This window comes from Lagenorhynchus albirostris, chromosome 11, assembly GCF_949774975.1.
Source record: "Lagenorhynchus albirostris chromosome 11, mLagAlb1.1, whole genome shotgun sequence".
Lineage (NCBI taxonomy): Eukaryota > Metazoa > Chordata > Mammalia > Artiodactyla > Delphinidae > Lagenorhynchus > Lagenorhynchus albirostris.
The window spans coordinates 56,575,089-56,591,881 of NC_083105.1; the positions used below are offsets into that span (position 1 = coordinate 56,575,089).

Consider the following 16,793-nt stretch of genomic DNA (forward strand, 5'->3'; position numbering starts at 1 on the left):
TCCCTATTTATACCTCTCCCCCTTTTTCCCCCCAGTAACTGTAAGTTTGTTTTCTACATCTGTGACTCTATTTCTGCTTTGTAAATAAGTTCATTTGTACCATTTTTTTTAGATTCTACATAAAAGAGATAGCTTATGATATTTGTCTTTCTCTTCCTGACTTACTTCACTCACTATGACAATCTGTAGGTTCATCCATGTTGCTGCAGATGACATTATTTTGTTCTATTTTATGGCTGAGTAATATTCCATTGTATATATGTACCACATCTTTATCTACTCCTCTGTTGATGGACATTTAGGTTGCTTCCATGTCTTGGCTATTGTAAATAGTGCTGCTATGAACATTGGGATGCATGTATCTTTTCAAATTGCTTTTCTCCAGATATATGCCCAGTAGTGGGATTGCTGGATCATATGGTAGTTTTATATTTAGTTTTCTAAGAAACCTCCATACTGTTCTCCATAATGGTTATACCAGTTTACACTCCCACCAACAGTGTGGGAGGAGTCCCTTTTCTCCACACCCTCTCCAGGATTTATTGTTTGTAGATTTTTTGATGATGGCCATTCTGACCGGTGTGAGGTGATACCTCATTGTAGTTTTGATTTGCATTTCTCTAATGATTAATGATGTTGAGCAGCTTTTCATGTGCTTCTTGGCCATCTGTATGTCTTCTTTGGAGAATGACATTTGTTTTTTAACTGGAGAGTTTAGTTTACTTATATTGATAGTGATTACTAATACATCTGGATTATTTCTATATTCTTCCTATATGCTTTTCACTTTTTGTCCCTTTCCTGTTTCCTTTTTTAATCAAGGAAATGGGAATTATTGAAACTTTAAAAATATGAAAGGGAATTTTAAAAAGTTTTACATAGGCAAGATGTACTCATTGCAGAAAATAAGAAAACACAGATAAGGAACAAGAATTTCTAAAATGCAACCAAACATTCCATATTCATTACCTTCATGTATATCTGTCAATACTTTTATTATTTTCCATATGTTCACTTAGATTGGTTATAATGAGATTTGTACACATATACAGTGTTGAAGTTTTTGAGGAGGAAAATTATACTATTAAATAATATTTAAGGACATCTCCTTAACAGTATAGGATAGACTGGAGGAAAGAGATTAGCATCATAAAATGCAAAACAAAGAGGCTATTGTAGTTTTCTAAGCATAAGATAAAAGCATGGTTAAAGTGCATTTGAGCACTCAGCACCTACTTATCCTTGATAAATGTCACTAAAAGCCAAAAAAGTCACACTAAGTTTTAAAGAAAATCTTCATATCCCACCGTTATTAATGTAAGACATTAAGTCATAATTCAAGCATAATTTAAAGTCACTGAACCTTAGTTCTTTAATGATATCATAAATCTCAGCTGTGTGAAACAGAAATCAGCCCACTTTTGCAACATCTTGACAAGTGATTGGAAGATGAATTAATCAAACGTCTGTTCATCTACATGTCGTCAAATTACATTGCGGAGATAGTTTCACTCAATCAACCAATTGTTTAAATGTTGCAGAAATATAGCGTTCGTTTTAAAATCAGAACTGGCAGCATTTCTTTTGAAAGTTGCCAAGTCTGGGGCTATTAAAGGTTGTCCCGTCCCAAGAACTTTCCACTTGTAGCTGTCAAAGATCTTTTTTCTTAATTAAGCCAAAATAGCTGGATGTCTGAGCTACTTCCTGATGGCAAATTAAGTGTCTTTGGAAACCATTCTATGTCTTTCAGGCCTAGAGGCCAATCCATGGTGCTCTTAAGATTTATGTACTCTCTGGCCGGGAAAGCAGGAGGAGGGGATGCCACAGGGACAGAAGGCACTGTTCAGGGAGGCAAGTATTCCTGGATGGGACCTACCAGAGGAGGAGATGTGCCCGCTGGGGTGTGTGTGCTGTCATGAAAGGTTTCCGGAAACTGCCAGGCCAGCCTTGTTCCCACACTATGAGGACCTTTGAGAAAGGCAACCAATATCCTTACCCTGCAAAGTTCATGTCTTCGTCCTGAACACCCCCACTGATCTGTCCTGTGCTCAACAGCCTCGTTCTTCTGGGTCAGAGTTCTGGGTAGTTCCCTGAAAATGGCCACATACTACCTTTTAGACCTGATACTTAGCATCATTTTCATTTTCCCACTTTAAGTTTCTTCGTTTTCCTTTTATTCATTTCAATACACACACACATTCTTCTGAGTACATAAAATGTGCTAGGTGCTAGGCACTTGGCTAGATCAGGAGATACTGCGATAAATCATCTAGAAATAATTCGTGCATTCTCCGAACTCGTGAATACATGAGCTCGGAACACAGATGGCAAACGCATTATTCACAGTCACTCTTGAGCCTTCAACCATCCTGGATAACCATCACCCCCAGACAACCCCAACCCAGGAGTCTTTATTTTTGAAATGACTCAAATAAATAGTCCTTCTGAAAATGTGGCCAAGTAGGACCCAGACAGAGAGACGTCTTGGGCAAAGGCTGCAATCTGCTCTGAGTCACGTCACATCCGATCTGGACATACAGGTGAAGGACAGCACATAAAAGGAATAATTCACTTTCTCTATGCTAAATACAGTTGCCTGTTTTTGGTTGCTGGGTGTTGTTTTCCTTTTCCCATTTTGAGAAACTCTCTTTCTTCAATGAAAATTCGGTGGTGAATCATTGAGACCCCACAAGGAGAGAACCGTGCTCCGTGGAGGACACCTGTGGAGAGGGCCACCGTGGCAGTTCCCGCAGAGTGGGTCTGCTGGGCACATAGCCATCCCCCCCAGGCTGGCTCTGACCCAGGTTACGGTAATGCTAAAGATCTGCTTTAATCCAACCAAAATAAGAGCAGGCAGTCTTAGAGCTTTTAAAGAAAAAAAAAATGTAGTTCTACCTTTGACCCAGGCTATTTTTCTTCAAATATTTAAAGTTCAAAGTCACTGTGTGCTTATACTTTTATTTCAAACCAGAAAGTCACTCTTACTGTATTTGATCACCCTCTTATTTTAATTTGCACACTTGCTTAATAATAAAGTACGTGCTGGACTTTAGCCTAATATATCATGTGTATAATAATATTGGAACCTTTTTTCTTACTTATTAACTAGGAAATACATAAAATGCTGACCTTGTGGGTAAATGACTTTTGCATCCATTTTTAATCATTATTATGTTGCTAAAAGAGTTGCATGGGTAAGGTTTTAACAGGGCTCCTGGGAGACTTATACCAGTCTTTATGGAACACATTGTTCACAGCTGTGGTGAAATATCCATCACTAAAAATCACAACACTTTTTATTCCACATCAATGACATCACTGGTATAATTTAACCTTAATTCACATGTGGGAAGCAGTTGTCTACCAATGCGAAATTATCCTCAAACTGATTCTAAGGATGAGGGAGAATTGCAACATAAAGCAATCTTATGATTCTATTTGCATTCACCGTTAATGTCATTTTCCAAATATTTTGGATAAGATTCTCAAAGGCCATACTTCTCCCCCATGACAGCAGATGATAATCTCAAGACACTTCTTAAAGTATTAATAGCAATACAGTTTTCCATAAGACCACTGTACTGCCCAAGATTCCTCAGCTTTTTAATTACCCATATTCTAAAGGGTTTTTTGTCCCATAAAGACTTTCTGTTTAGAAATGTGACAGTGAGGCTGTTAGTGTCTAAAACCTAAACTGGTATCCTCTGAGAATCTTGATGAGGAATCTGAAATTGTACCGGGAAGAATACCAATAACAGGTGGATTTTTATAGGCTATTTGGGTTCTCATTGATATAGAATAAGAAAGAGAGAAACAAATGGAAAAGGCCCATTATAAAGTCTCTGTTGTCTTATCTCTGATATTGACTTGTTTCATGATAACTTGAATGTCACCCTATATCCCTCTGTTGGGCGGCATCAGATTATCCTACAGGATGAAATAAGCCCCAAATTCCTTTTCAGTTAATGAGAACTAGCCTTCTCCTTGACTTCCTTCTTCCAAACAGGAGAAAATAAATGTGTTCCAATGGGAGAATATGATCAAGGAGGCAGAGGGGAGGACTACGTAAGGGCACTCATCTGCAAGGAGCACATTCTGCTCCAGGGAAATATTTGCAACCAGAAACGCAAAGCTTCTAACAGTCACTCATTTAGACATTCAGCCAGGTACACACACCTCAGATTATGTGACAGCTTTGGGGATGCAGACCTTCAATGAAGTCTGACTGATTATTAAGCCATGCCAGACTCTGCTCTAACATGGAGTTTCAGTGGTCAACAGAACCAAGCTGAGAGCCAGAGGGCTTGCCTTCTGGTGGAGGATGTAAGCAGTAATATATATATACATATAGAATATATGTACAATGTAATTTCAGAAAGTGATACTACAAACACGAAAAATAGGCCTGGTAAGGACTAGAGATTGCCCGGGAGCAGGGAGAGGAAGGAAGCTATTTTGAAGGTGTAGTAAGAAAAGTTTCTCTGGCAGGTGAAATTTGAGCGGAGACCTTAGTGAGGCAAGAACGAGCTAGAGGGTGAACGAGCTACAGGGAAGCACATTCTAGGTCCAGTGAACAGCAGCAGACACCATCCTCAAGTGAGAAAAACCTTGGTATGTTCCAGACATAAAAGGAAGGGGAGCAAGGGTGGTGTTGCCAGAGGGAGAGTGGTTCAATATCAGCGGAGTGGTGGGAGATGAGGTTGGGGAAGAAGCAGATCCTGTGGGGCCTCGTGGACCACTGGGAAAACTTTGGATTTTATTCGAAGTGTGAGAAAAACCACGGGAAGATTTTGAGCAAGAGAGGAGAGGGACCTGGTTTATCTTTTTTTTTTTTTTTTTTGCGGTACGCGGGCCTCTCACTGTTGTGGCCTCTCCCGTTGCGGAGCACAGGCTCCGGACGCGCAGGCTCAGCGGCCATGGCTCACGGGCCCAGCCGCTCCGCGGCATGTGGGATCTTCCCGGACCGGGGCACGAACCCGTGTCCCCTGCACCGGCGGACTCAACCACTGCGCCACCAGGGAAGCCCCTGGTTTATCTTTAAAAAGAAGATTTGGGCTGCTTGGTGAAGAACTGATTATTGGGATGCAAGAGAGGCATCAGAGACTGGGTAATAGGCTCTTCCATGAATCCAGGGGAGAGAGGATTATGGCTGGAACAGGCGAGTGGGAGTGGAGGTGCTGAGACTAGTGAGAATCAGCACACATTCTGAAAACACAGCTGACAGGACTTGCTGATGAGGGAGGTAGGTTGTAAGCTGTCAGAGAAAGAGAAGAGTTGAGGAGTCCGTGGCTGCGGGACAGGCAGTGCTACCAGCTGAGATGGCTGTTCACGGATCACTGTCAGTCTGTCTAGAGCCCCCCCCACACACACACACAGAGTCACACATCCTCTGATGAGTGATGTAATAGAAATATACTCAGCAATTTCCTGATCTCTGGATCTTCCATAACTTTTATTTAAGCACTTCTTTTGTCTTAGACAACTGAATAGTGTGGCCTGTTGGGATATCTGATATTTCAGTCCTGGCTAACTGTACACATTTCTTCGTACAGCAGCATATATTGTTCTCTATCATCTAAGTATCTATTGCTTGGCGCCACAAAATGTATTCTCCTCATCCGTGTAAACATATGGGCAAGTATCCCTCTTTTTTTCCAAATTTCCATACTGGTCCCAGGCAACCTCAATCACTCACAATAGAATCATAGTGTCTTTTTCTTTGCTCTTTATGATTCGTCTACATTTGACAGAGCAGGGTGGGAAGAGAGAGGAGTTTCAGGCACTCATGGTAAGGGTTTCATCACCCACGGAAAGAAACCATAAGAAATGCTACGTGGTAATACAGGAAAATTAGTCCCCAACAATTCCAGAGGAGCACGTTGCAGATTCTCAAACTGTGGAGGGTGTGTTAAAATGCAGATCCTCAGAACCTATCTGTAGAATTTCTGATTCAGTAAGTTGGGAAAAGGGCCAAATAGTCTTTATGTGGGCAAGCCTCCCCTGTAACTGATGCTAGAGTTATACTGACCACCCTTGGAGAAATACTAGTATCTATTAATTGTTTCATTGTATCCTATGCTTTCTAAAGGGTAGACAGAGGAATCATATTCAATATAAAGTTTTAGAGCTAAGGATAATAAAAGATGATAGATAGTTTAAAGATTCTATGAACTAAACCTCCTTCTATTCTTTTAAATATCAGAGTTTCAAGAAGATGATTGCTCTTAATTTCAGATCTAGTCACATATAAAACACATCTGAGTTCCCAAATATGGATTGTCTTAGGCTATTCCAGTTATTTCTAATGGAGTCAAGCAGGCTACATTTGAGTGATTTTATAAAAGCTGATTTTTTAAAAAAATTATGTTTTTGCCTAGGGCAAAACTTTTAGGAAGAGCTTTTGTGACTGCAGTCAGTATGTTCACATTATGCATAATTTTGTTTCTAACATTCTCATCTTGGATCACAAGAAGTCAAGTATAATTACTAACAAGATGGAGAATTCTACCCGCACCTTGAGACATTAACATCTACTCTCACTAACACTATAGGAAAAGATTCAAAGTTACAAGGAAAAAATACGGTACATTTTATTGTTCTCTTCCCAAGCATATGAATTTCAGTGAGTAATCACAAACTTCAGGAAAATAATTATCAACTTCTAATGCTATAGAATCCTTTTGGAACAGATCCGCCAGCATTTAATGTAATTATAATTATCCATGTTTCCATTAACTTCCTAGGTGTACTTTCATTAGGTGAAATAAAGGTTTTGTACAAATTTCTGTTTTTAAGATACTCCTTGGCTTTTAAAAATTTTACCACTATATTAAATAATTTAATGTTCTAGGACAAACTGTTCAGCTAAACTTTATTTTTAATAACGTATTTAAAAAATATATGAAAAAATCAATACACTTCTAAATTAATTATTTTTGTGTAGCGTCTCATAAAATCATAGATGACAGCTCCTAATCCATTAAAAATTAATTCCCAACTTTTAACACAGGGTAGCTTGTATCTCTAGCATTTTCTCTTATAATATTAGAAAATATAGATTTTTATCGGAATTACAGCAAGTTCATTTTCATGATGTCTATTACATTATTCATAATAAAATTATTTGTCATGGTGACGGATGGCTTAATAAGTATAAGTGAAGATAATGAAAGCTAGTATCTTATAACTTGAGTTGGGTCTTTGAATGAGAGAAAGACTCTAATTCAAACATCACTGAAGGGACCTGGGCAAAGTCCCCTAAAGAAGGGAAGCCTTTGAGTTGCTCCTGGAGCAATGGATTTGAAGGGTAGCCTTTTTCAAAAAACTGTTTGGGAAACTAGAATTCAAAACTAGCCAATCTTGGACACTTTAAAAAAAATTTCTCCATATCCTATACAAGAGTTAAAAAAGCATAAAAATTAGCATTAGCTAATAAACCAAAAACTAAAAGAGAACTCTGCTATCACATGCAAAGTGTCTCAACAATTGAAATATAATCTCTAGTATTAATATTTCATTTCTCTGGCCTTCTTGGATCACACATATCCCATTCATGGTTCCCCTAGTTAGGTACAGCCCTAGACAAAACTGTAAAGAAAGCAAAGCCTGTTTCCCTTTCTACATCTTTTTGTTTCTTCTGACTATCAACCACCAACGTTCTTCTGCAAGCCATATTTAGTTTCACAGAACACCGACCCTAAATGCCAACACCACCTTATACAACATTCCTGGAAGTAGGGGTGTACTGACATTACAGAAGAGAACTTTAGGGAGACAGTCACACCTGAGCATAGATAGTTAATCTCTAATGGTGAGATTTCAAGCACCACTCTGATACCCAGGCAGAGACACCAACTTTTATAAAGCAGAACCTAAGGTGACTAATTCATACATCTGCATAAGACAAGTATGTTTTCCCAAACGTGGATCAATGAAGACAGGAGGGAAGAAGGACGGAAGGAAAGGAGAGGGAGTGACTGCAATCGATCATCTTCAAGAATTACCAGGCAGGTTTCCTTGCTTCCCTTACTGATCCGAGTCTGCTGACTGGATCCCCCTTCTCTTGAGCACTAAGGAAGACCCTGGAAACCCTTGCTTCTTCTGACACTAGTGGAAAGCAGTGAGCACAGTGGTTAAGAGAGTACACTGTGGAGTCAAACTGCCTGGGTTCGAATCCCAGCTCTACCACAGACAAATTCCTTATCATCTCCATACCTCAATTTCCTTATCTGCTAACACAGGGATGATACCTTACATGGTGGATGCAAGAAATAACTGAGTTAATACATACTGAATATTTAGAGAATAGTAAGAATGGCAAGAACTTGACAAATATTGAATATCCTCATTTGTGGAGGTGCAAGCTTCTGTTACTTCCACTCGACCTTACAAGGCAAATAAACAGAAGGAAGACATTTCTGTTCCTCACAAGAGTGCTAGAGGAACAGTAGTACGTGGGAGAAAGAATTAAGAAGAACTGCAGAAGAGATTGGTTCAAGATGGCAGAGTGAAAGGACATGCTCTCACTCCCTCTTGCGAGAGCACCGGAATCACAACTAACTGCTGAACAATCATCAAGAGGAAGACACTGGAACTCACCAAAAAAGATACCCCACATCCAAACACAAAGGAGAAGCCACAATGAGATGGCAGGAGGGGCGCAATCACAATAAAAACAAATCCCATAACTGCTAGGTGGGTGACTCACAAACTGGAGAACACATACCACAGAAGTCCACCCACTGGAGTGCAGGTTATGAGCCCCACGCCAGGCTTCTGACCCTGGAGTTCCAGCAACAGGAGGAGGAATTCCTAGAGAATCAGACTTTGAAGGCTAACGGGATTTCGCTACAGGACTTCGACAGGATGGGGGGAAACAGAGACTCCACTCTTGGAGGGCACACACAAACTAGTGTGCGCATCGGGACGGAGGGGAAGGAGTGGTGACCTCACAGAAGACTGAACCAGACCTACCTGCTAGTGTTGGAGGGTCTCCTGCAGAGGCGAGGGGTGGCTGTGTCTCACCGGGAGGACAAGGACACTGGCAGCACAAGTTCTGGGAAGTACTCCTTGGTGTGAGCCCTCCCAGAGTCTGCCATTAGCCCCACCAAAGAGCCCAAGTAGGCTGCAGTGTTGGGTCGCCTAAGGCCAAACAATCAACAGGGATAGAACCCAGCCCTACCCATCAGCAGAAAAGCGGATTAAAGTTTTACTGAGCTCTGCCCACCAGAGCAACAGCCAGCTCTACCCACCACCAGTCCCTCCTATCAGGAAACTTGCACAAGCCCCTTAGTTAGCCTCATCCATCAGAGGGCAGACAGCAGAAGCAAGAAGAACTACAATCCTGTAGCCTGTGGAACAAAAACCCTGCAGCCTGTGGAACAAAAACCACATTCACAGAAAGATAGACAACATGAAAAGGCAGAGGGCTATGTACCAGATGAAGGAACAAGATAAAACCCCAGAAAAACAGCTAAATGAAGTGGAGATAGGCAACCTTCCAGAAAAACAATTCAGAATAATGATAGTGAACGTGATCCAGGACCTCGGAAAATGAATGGAGGCAAAGATCGAGAAGATGCAAGAAATGTTTAACAAAGACCTAGAAGAATTAAAGAACAAACAAACAGAGATGAACAATACAATAACTGAAATGAAAACTACATTAGAAGTAATCAATAGCAGAATAACTGAGGCAGAAGAACGGATAAGTGACCTGGAAGACAGAATGGTGGAATTCACTGCTGCAGAACAGAATAAAGAAAAAAGAATGAAAAGAAATGAAGACAGCCTAAGAGACCTCTGGGACAACATTAAATGCAACAACATTCGCATTATAGGGGTCCCAGAAAGAGAGGAGAGAGAGAAAGGACCCGAGGGAATATTTGAAGAAATTATAGACAAAAACTTCCCTAACATAGAAAAGGAAATAGACAACCAAGTCCAGGAAGCGCAGCAAGTCCCATACAGGATAAACCCACGGAGAAACATGCCGAGACGCACAGTAATCAAATTGGCAAAAATTAAAGACAAAGAAAAATTATTGAAAGCAGCAAGGGAAAAAGGACAAATAACATACAAGGGAATTCCCGTAAGGTTAACAGCTGATTTCTCAGCAGAAAGTCTACAAGCCAGAAGGCAGTGGCATGATATACTTAAAGTGATGAAAGGGAAGAAACTACAACCAAGATTACTCTACCGGCAAGGATCTCATTCAGATTCGATGGAGAAATCAAAACCTTTACAGACAAGCAAAAGCTAAGAGAATTCAGCACCATCAAACCAGCTCTACAACAAATGCTAAAGGAACTTCTCTAAGTAGGAAACACAAGAGAAGAAAAGGACCTACAAAAACAAACCCAAAACAATTAAGAAAATGGTCATAGAAACATACATATTGATAATTACCTTAAACATGAATGGCTTAAATGCTCCAACCAAAAGACACAGGCTTGCTGAATGGATACAAAAACAAGACCCATATAAATGCTGTCTACAAGAGACCCACTTCAGACCTAGGGACACATACAGACTGAAAGTGAGGGGATGGAAAAAGATATTCCATGCAAATGGAAATCAAAAGAAAGCTGGAGTAGCAATACTCATATCAGATAAAATAGACTTTAAAATAAAGAATGGGGCTTCCCTGGTGGTGCAGTGGTTGAGAGTCCGCCTGCCGATGCAGGGGACGTGGGTTTGTGCCCCGGTCCGGGAAGATCCCACATGCTGCAGAGTGGCTAGGCCCGTAAGCCATGGCTGCTGAGCCTGCGCGTCTGGAGCCTGTGCTCCGCAACGGGAGAGGCCACAACAATGAGAGGCCCAAATACCACAAATAAATAAATAAATAAATAAATAAATAAATAAATAATGTTACAAGAGACAAGGAAGGACACTATATAATGATCAAGGGATCAATCCAAGAAGAAGATATAACAATTATAAACATATATACACCCAACATAGGAGCACCTCAATACATAAGGCAACTGCTAACAGCTATAAAACAGGAAATCAACAGTCACACAATAATAGTGGGGGATTTAACACCTCACTTACACCAATGGACAGATCATCCAGACAGAAAATTAATAAGGAAACAGAAGCTTTAATTGACACAACAGACCAGATAGATTTAATTGATATTTACAGGACATTCCATCCAAAAACAGCAGATTACACTTTCTCCTCAAGTGCACACGGAACATTCTCCAGGAGAGATCACATCTTGGGTCACAAATCGAGCCTCAGTAAACTTAAGAAAATTGAAATCATATCAAGCATTTTTTCTGACCACAAAGCTATGAGATTAGAAATGAATTACAGGGGAAAAAATGTAAAAAATACAAACACATGGAGGCTAAACAGTATGTTACTAAATAACCAAGAGATCACTGAAGAAATCAAAAAGAAAATAAAAAAATACCTAGAGACAAATGACAATGAAAACACGACAATCCAAAACCTATGGGATGCAGCAAACGCAGTTCTAAGAGGGAAGTTTATAGCTATACAAGCCTACCTCAAGAAACAAGAAAAATCTCAAATAGACAATCTAACCTTACCCCTAAAGGAACTAGAGAAAGAAGAACAAACAAAACCCAAAGTTAGCAGAAGGAAAGAAATCATAAAGATCAGAGCAGAAATAAATGAAACAGAAACAAAGAAAACAATAGCAAAGATCAATAAAACTAAAAGCTGGTTCTTTGAGAAGATAAACAAAATTGATAAACCATTAGCCAAACTCATCAAGAAAAAGAGAGGACTCAAATCAATAAAATTAGAAATGAAAAAGGAGAAGTTATAACAGACACTGCAGAAATAAAAAGCATCTTAAGAGACTATTACAAGCAACTGTATGCCAAAAAAAATGGACAACCTGGAAGAAATGGATAAATTCTTAGAAAGGTATAACCTTCCAAGACTGAACCAGGAAGAAACAGAAAACATGAACAGACCAATCACAAATAATGAAATTGAAGCTATGATTAAAAATCTTCCAACAAACAAAAGTCCAGGACCAGGTCGCTTCAGAGGTGAATTCTATCAAACATTTAGAGAAGAGCTAACACCCATCCTTTTCAAACTCTTTCAAAAAATTTCAGAGGGAGGAACACCCCCAAACTCATTCTATGAGGCGACCATCACCCTGATACCAAAACCAGACAAAGATACTACAAAAAAAGAAAATTATATACCAATATCACTCATGAATATAGATGCAAAAATCCTCAACAAAATACTAGCAAACAGAATCCAACAACATATTAAAAGGATCATACACCATGATCAAGTAGGATTTATCCCAGGGATGCAAGGATTCTTCAATATACGCAAATCAATCAATGTGATACACCATGTTAACAAATTGAAGGATAAAAACCATATGATCATCTCAATAGATGCAGAAAAAGCTTTTGACAAAATTCAACACCCATTTATGATAAAAACTCTCCAGAAAGTGGGCATTGAGGGAACCTACCTCAACATAATAAAGGCCATATATGACAAACCCACAGCAAACATCATTCTCAATGGTGAAAAACTGAAAGCATTTACTCTAAGATCAGGAACAAGACAGGGATGTCCACTCTCACCACTATCATTCAACATAGTTTTGGAAGTCCTAGCCACGGCAATCAGAGAAGAAAAAGAAATAAAAGGAATACAAATTGGAAAAGAAGAAGTAAAACTGTCACTGTTTGCAGATGACATGAGACTATACATAGAGAATCCTAAAAATGCCACCAGAAAACTGCTAGAGCTAATCAATGAATCTGGTAAAGTTACAGGATACAAAATTAATGCACAGAAATCTCTTGCATTCCTATACTAATGATGAAAAATCTGAAAGAGAAATTAAGGAAACACTTCCATTTACCATTGCAACAAAAAGAATAAAATACCTAGGAATAAACCTACCTAGGGAGACAAAAGACCTGTATGCAGAAAACTATAAGACACTGATGAAAGAAATTAAAGATGATACCAACAGATGGAGAGACATACCATGTTCTTGGATTGGAAGAATCAATATTGTGAAAATGACTATACTACCCAACGCAATCTACAGATTCAATGCACTCCCTATCAAATTACCAATGGCATTTTTTATGGAACTAGAACAAAAAATCTTAAAATTTGTATGGGGACACAAATTTAAATAGCCAAAGCAGTCTTGAGGGAAAAAAATGGAGCTGGAGGAATCAGACTCCCTGACTTCAGACTATACTACAAAGCTACAGTAATCAAGACAATACAGTACTGGCACAAAAACAGAAACATAGATCAATGGAACAAGATAGCAAAGCCAGAGATAAACCCAGGCACCTATGGTCAACTAACTTATGACAAAGGAGGCAAGGATATACAATGGATAAAAGACAGTCTCTTCAATAAGTGGTGCTGGGAAAACTGGACAGCTACATATAAAAGAATGAAATTAGAACACTCCCTAACACCATACACAAAAATAAACTCAAAATGGATTCGAGACCTAAATGTAAGACTGGACACTATAAAACTCTTAGAGGAAAACATAGGAAGAACACTCTTTGACATAAATCACAGCAAGACCTTTTTTGATCCACCTCCTAGAGTAATGGAAATAAAAACAAAAATAAATAAATGGGACCTAATGAAACTTCAAAGCTTTTGCACAGCAAAGGAAACCATAAATAAGACGAAAAGGCAACCCTCAGAATGGGAGAAAATATTTGCAAACGAATCAATGAACAAAGGATTAATCTCCAAAATATATAAACAGCTCATTAAGCTCAATATTAAAGAAACAAACAACCCAATCCAAAAATGGGCAGAAGACCTAAATAGACATTTCTCCAAAGAAGACATACAGATGGCCAAGATGCACATGAAAAGCTGCTCAACATCACTAATTATTAGAGAAATGCAAATCAAAACTACAATGAGGTATCACCTCACACCGGTTAGAATGGGCATCATCAGAAAATCTACAAACAACAAATGCTGGAGAGGGTGTGGAGAAAAGGGAACCCTCTTGCACTGTTGGTGGGAATGTCAATTGATACAGCCACTATAGAGAACAATATGGAGGTTCCTTAAAAAACTAAAAATAGAATTACCATATGACCCAGCAATCCCACTACTGGGCATATACCCAGAGAAAACTGTAATTCAAAAAGACACATGCAGCCAGTGTTCATTGCAGCACTATTTACAATAGCCAGGTCATGGAAGCAACCTAAATGCCCATCAACAGACGAATGGATAAAGAAGTTGTGGTACATATATACAATGGTATATTACTCAGCCATAAAAATGAATGAAATTGGGTCATTTGTTGAGAAGTGGATGGATCTAGAGACTGTCATACAGAGTGAAGTAAGTCAGAAAGAGAAAAACAAATATCGTATATTAAAGCATATATGTGGAACCTAGAAAAATGGTACCAATGAACCGGTGCAGGGCAGAAGTTGAGACCAGATGTAGAGAAGAAACATGGACACCAAGCGGGGAAAGTGGCAGGGGTGGGATGGTGGGATGAACTGGGAGATTGGGTTTGACATATATACAGTAATATGTATAAAATGGATAACTAATAAGAACCTGCTGTATAAGTAAATAAATAAAATTCTAAAATTTTTAAAAAACTGCAATTAGAAGACCTAAATAGACATTTCTGCAAAGAAGACATACAGATGGCCAAGAGGCACATGAAAAGATGCTCAACATCGCTAATTATTTGAGAAATGCAAATCAAAACTACAATAAGGTATCACCTCACACCAGTCAGAATGGCCATCATCAAAAAGTCTACAAACAATAAATCCTGGAGAGGGTGTGGAGAAAAGGGAACCCTCATGCACTGCTGGTAGGAATGTAAACTGGTGCAACCACTATGGAGAACCATATGGAGGTTCCTTAAAAAACTAAAAATAGAGCTATCATCTGATCCAGCAATCCCACTCCTGGGCATATATTGAGAAAAAAACACAGTTCTAAAGGATACGTGCATCCCAGTGTTCACTGTAGCGCTGCTTACAGTAGCCACGACATGGAAGCAACCTAAATGTCCATTGACAAATGAATGGATAAAGAAGATGTGGTACACATATACAGTGGACTATTACTCAGTCATTAAAAAGAATGAAATAATGCCATTTGCAGCACCATGTATGGACCTAGAGATTATCATACTAAGTGAAGTAAGTCAGACAAAGCCACACTCATATGATATCACTTATATGGGGAATCTAAAAAAAAATGATGCAAATGAACTTATTTACAAAAGAGAAACAGGCTCAAAGACTTAGAGAACGAACTTATGGATACTGGGGGCGGGTGGGGGGGTGGGTAGGGGGGAGGGATAGATTGGGAGTTTGGGATTGACATACACACACTGCTATATTTAAAATAACCTACAAGACCCTACTGTATAGCACAGGGCACTCTGCTCAATATTATGTAATAACCTAAATGGGAAAAGAATTTGAAAAAGAATAGATACATGTATATGTATAACTGAATCACTTTGCTGTACATCTGAAACTAACACAACATTGTTAATCAACTATATTCCAATATAAAATTTAAAAAAAATAAAATTTAAAAAAAGAACTGCAATTATTTAATCTGCTAAGGACTATTTCTGGTAATAGCTTCTGTTTTGCCCAGAAGAAGCAGAAAAGCTCAAATGGCAGCAAGAGAGCAGAAGGAATTCATTTATGTGGGTTCTAAAGATAAATGCTCAGACTGAAAAAGTTGTTCAAGTCTGAAATCACTGCCATGGGAGTGGAGGAGGCTGCCTGCTGCAGACTTGGTTGTGCTGGGGGCAAGGAGATGAGCAAGGTCCCCTTGAAAGCTTCTTCATGCTCTGTGTCAGTATTTCCCTGGAAATCTTTTTGTATGTATGTTTAAACATAATAGAAGTGTGTAAATCTCTGGGCTAAAAACTTACGATTTTACCAGGAAAGTATTTGTTCTGCCTCAGTGTAATAGGAGCACAATGTCATGTTGAAAGGGACCCCAGAAAGCTGAAAATCCTTCTTCATTCTCTATTTGAAAATACTTACACAGAACAATATTGGGAATTCTGTAGCTTGATAGTGACCCTCAGATTTAGGGACAGATACAGAGTTTTGAATTCAGGGAACCTGATTTTGAGAATATTCATGACAAAGTCACCTTAATAATTTGAGAGTCAGGCCTGGGTGAATATCCAATGTGTAAGAGAATGAAACTATAAATAAAAGCAGTAAGTAACTCATGTATAAGCCCTCTTCTGGTTTGGAAATGCAAATGAATTCTTAGTATATAGGCCAATTGTTCATCTAAGAAGTGGGAGAAAAATATTCTTCAGAAAAGTTCCCAGGAGGGATATGGGAATATTTTTAGTAAATATGCCTAATCATTCTTTTTGACCTCATGGCACAAATCATAACAAATTGAGTTATACAGTAACTTTCTGATACGGCATGACAAAATTCCTATTAAAATATCTCAGGATCTGTACAGTATGCTGTCCTAACACACAAATTAAGGGTTTTATATGAAAGTTAAAAAATGTTTTTGGTTTGTTTTCCATCTTAGCATTAATTCTTTCCCTCCTGTTACTTAGGACAAATAGTTGAGGGTTTATTTAATTCCAACATTCTTTTGGTCAATAATCCCAGCAGGAGAATGTTTCTGTAGTTAACTCACTTTATCTCCCCAAATAATGAAAAGAAAGCAGCAATTTGAGAGTTAAGTAATAGTCACTAGAATCTATCAGGAGCTTTATAGTGTACTGATGTAACATTCGTCACTCTGTTTTACAG

The 16,793-nt window shown here is 38.8% G+C and overlaps 1 long non-coding RNA gene across 1 annotated transcript in view; it reads right to left on the bottom strand.

The window, feature by feature from the left end:
* LOC132529349 (uncharacterized) overlaps positions 1–16,793 on the bottom strand; it is a 215,425-nt gene that overhangs the window by 193,094 nt on the left and 5,538 nt on the right. Inside the window, exon 3 of the long non-coding RNA XR_009543424.1 lies at positions 1,997–2,090. This is a non-coding gene — a long non-coding RNA (uncharacterized LOC132529349). The remainder of the gene's footprint in view (positions 1–1,996; positions 2,091–16,793) is intronic.